This window comes from Triticum dicoccoides, chromosome 5B (assembly GCF_002162155.2).
Source record: "Triticum dicoccoides isolate Atlit2015 ecotype Zavitan chromosome 5B, WEW_v2.0, whole genome shotgun sequence".
NCBI classification, from domain to species: Eukaryota; Viridiplantae; Streptophyta; class Magnoliopsida; order Poales; family Poaceae; genus Triticum; species Triticum dicoccoides.
The window spans coordinates 471863383-471865955 of NC_041389.1; the positions used below are offsets into that span (position 1 = coordinate 471863383).

The window sequence follows — 2573 nt, forward strand, 5'->3', positions numbered from 1 at the left end:
TCGCCCTCACCGCACCGGCGCGCTCCCCGTCACCTCCCCGAGCAGGCGACCCAGGCTGCCTCTGCCATTGGAACCACCACCCCATCCTTATGCGAGCCGTTGTCGGAGCCATGGCTGTGGGCCGACTTTTGCTGCCGTTGCCGCCGCTGGGATCATCTTACTTGTCCCTCCACGCGCCACTAATACAAGCTGCGCAACCGTTGCCGGCACAACCCTCCGCCGCGTGACGGAATTGTCGCCGCCTCTTACAGGTAAGCAACGAAGCATCTCCGCCTCACCAAGTCGCGTCCGGGTGCGCCATCACGAACAACCGAATGACCATCTCGAAACTATTCTCTCTTCGTCAAGCCAAGAAATAATTCCTTCATGAATTGATTTTGCTCATGACATGTTGATTTTGCCGTGTACTGAAGTTGATGGCAAGTTGACGACATGTTGATTTTCCATTGTACTGAAGCTGATGGACAAGTTCTTCTGTCAACCACAACGACCGAGAGCAAAGGTGGATGCATGCACCTTCACCGCCTGCAGGTAACCACTGCTTGCTTGAGTCTCTTTCCTATGTGTGGGCACTGTATTTCCTACTTGTGTGGATCCACAGTGTTTAGGTTGCAAAAACTGCATGAATACATGGTGATTGGACAATGTCTTAACATGGCTGACTTTTATAGAACTTAGAAGTAAGTGGTTATGAAAATCCAAACTATTTTTGTATAAAGTTTGACACTACTATTAATACTGATTTAGGTAGCATCATTTAGACCATGCAACTGTAATGCCATTTTGGCCATCATTACGAGAAATAACACCTATACAAGCTCCACCAGTAAACATCATAATTCATGAGTGTTGTTTTGGAAATTGACATGAGAACAGTATGCTCCTCAACCTTTTGTGGGGGAAAAACAATTTTCAGTTATTTTCATGGCCGCACATTTGATGTTTTCTGTTGAATGTTAAATCATAACCATTTGTGGTTTTTTTTTTTGAGGATCAACCCAGCCACAATTTATACAAAAGCATAACTATTTCAGTTTCATGTGTGAATAATTACAATTCTTCAATGAAATTCTAGATAGACAATTTTGTTAGGTGATTTTCTGTACAAAAAACTGTAAGTATGCAGCCCTAACTTGTTATCTAGATGGTTCAGCATGTGCATATAAGCTTTTGGCCTGTAATCAAGTTCAAATTAAAGTTCTGGAAAATATACATGAAGTTCAGAGTTACTTTCTAAAAGTCCGATGCATCTCAAACTATATTGCCTTCCCGCAGAGAAAATGGAAAGAGAGGTGGACCTCAAGGAAACAAAGAATGAGAAAATAAGGAATAAACAAGGAGGGGCAGGGAGGTCACGGCCTCCAAGCCAATGGCAAGGTACGACATCACCTATGGGGCTTTGGCCCTTCGGAAAAAATAAATATGGACTTCCTTTCTAGGAGGAGCTTGACTGAAACCAGTAAATCTATTTTAGTCCATATTACTACAGCTTCATAAAAAGCCCATATACACATTTTATATTGTTAAAACCAGCATTGGTTGAGACTACATGATTTAAAACATCTTACAATTGATAAGAAAACAATGTTGAAACTTAGGTAAGCAGATTTTCATGGAGTTATGCCCGCTTTGTTGTTGACAGCGTAGAACAAGTATGCCTGCCATTAATGTTTAATTTAATTACAGTTATATGATTATATCACTCCGGTCCAGAGCCCTGCTGCATGCCATGAATACCACGAGAGACATCAAGAAGCAGGTGCCATGGGGTTATCGGCGTCGAGGTGCACCCCAATGGCGGACCGAGTGTGCAGGAGGTGGACATGAGGCGGACCGAGACGTCATGTTGCTAGATAAGTATAAACACCGGGATTATCAGGAAGCTGGTGAGCTTCTACCATCCTTCAATGTTAGCATGATTAGACATTCAATATACTTATTCATATTCATATATATTTTTTAAAGCTATGCGAAGCTCATGTTTAGATACTTGATACTGACATGTGCACCCAAAAATCCAAAATGAACACAACTATTAATCGATGATACTTTGATCAATAATTTCTCTGGTCTTGGTCATGGACTGGTTTTGCTATATTCTATTTTTCGAAAAACAAATCATCCCAAAATTTCAGCTGAGCCCCACTGCACTTTTATCCTGAATCTTCGTCAATTATTTTTTAAAATATTTATTGCATTTATGACTGCCTTGCCGGCCATCGCCCCACTCCCCATGGCATGGATGGAGTCTAGGGCAAAGTTAGGTGATTATTTGGCAGTGCAAAATTAGTATGCTCGTCTGACTTGGCTACCATTTGTGCATTACTTTCTTGACAACATATTTGGACTTTGCATGAATAGAGATGTGATGGTCAAAGTAATAGTTGTGGAGAAATAGAGTTGCATTTTAGGATGATGGTTAACATTGGAGCTATGATCAATTGTGGGCTTAAGAATTGAGATGTACAAAATGCATTGTTCATTTTAAAGTCATGTTCTGCTACCTATACGTTAGCTCGATTTGTCCATGGAAATATTTTGCTCAAGAGACACCAAAGAATATGCCAGGAATG

At 41.4% G+C, this 2573-nt stretch overlaps 1 long non-coding RNA gene across 2 annotated transcripts; it reads left to right on the forward strand.

Annotated features, from left to right (window-relative positions):
* Positions 1–6: 6 nt before the first annotated feature.
* Positions 7–1989, forward strand: LOC119305791. Of its 2 annotated transcripts, none has more exons than XR_005148772.1 (4): positions 7–251; positions 414–531; positions 1276–1377; positions 1687–1989. It is a non-coding gene; the product is annotated as an uncharacterized LOC119305791 (long non-coding RNA). The 2 variants fall into 2 exon arrangements; XR_005148773.1 differs by having other exon boundaries at positions 458–531.
* Positions 1990–2573: the final 584 nt, after the last annotated feature.